The following is a 660-nucleotide window of genomic DNA, read 5'->3' on the forward strand; positions in this document are numbered from 1 at the left end:
ACCTTTGAACAACCTGAAGTTTCCACCTGACAAACTTATAGCCAGGTGGTATTTTTGCAACGCTGTTCCAATGGTAATTAATGAATCCTGGGCAAAGGAATTTTCTGACAAAAACTGCAAAGACTTGGCTGTCAAATGCTGATGGTCTCTCGTCGATCCAAATGATACATGAAATGAAAAAGAAAACGGGAAGTATGCAGAGATTCTTGGGACAGCCTTTGTTCATAGTGATAAGCTCAACTCTATTTACTCACAAATTCATTTAGGGTGGAATCTGACCTGTTAAGTTAAATAAGTTATTATTCGTTTTGGCAACCGTTGGATAACAATAGCCAATAGCATATTGTCAGTTAAGTCACTTTTTTAAGAAAACGGGGGGGAAGACTGGAAATTCAGCAAACAAGCAAAAGTCCAGTTTCCTGGATTCAACCTTTGCCTGTTGCCATGACTGTACACAGACATAAAGAAAAAAGACGATATCAAGCAATGTTTTGAGTGGGTGGATCAAAGCTGATTAGCATTTGTCATTATTAAAAGATTTTTAATATTTTATTAGATTTAAAAAAAAAATCGCAAAGACACTTTGTGGAGAGCCTGTATGTTTTTATATAATCGTTGGACACACGCACACACAAAAAAAAAGTATTTACATGCGCATAT

The sequence above is a fragment of the Syngnathoides biaculeatus genome, chromosome 17, assembly GCF_019802595.1.
Source record: "Syngnathoides biaculeatus isolate LvHL_M chromosome 17, ASM1980259v1, whole genome shotgun sequence".
NCBI classification, from domain to species: Eukaryota; Metazoa; Chordata; class Actinopteri; order Syngnathiformes; family Syngnathidae; genus Syngnathoides; species Syngnathoides biaculeatus.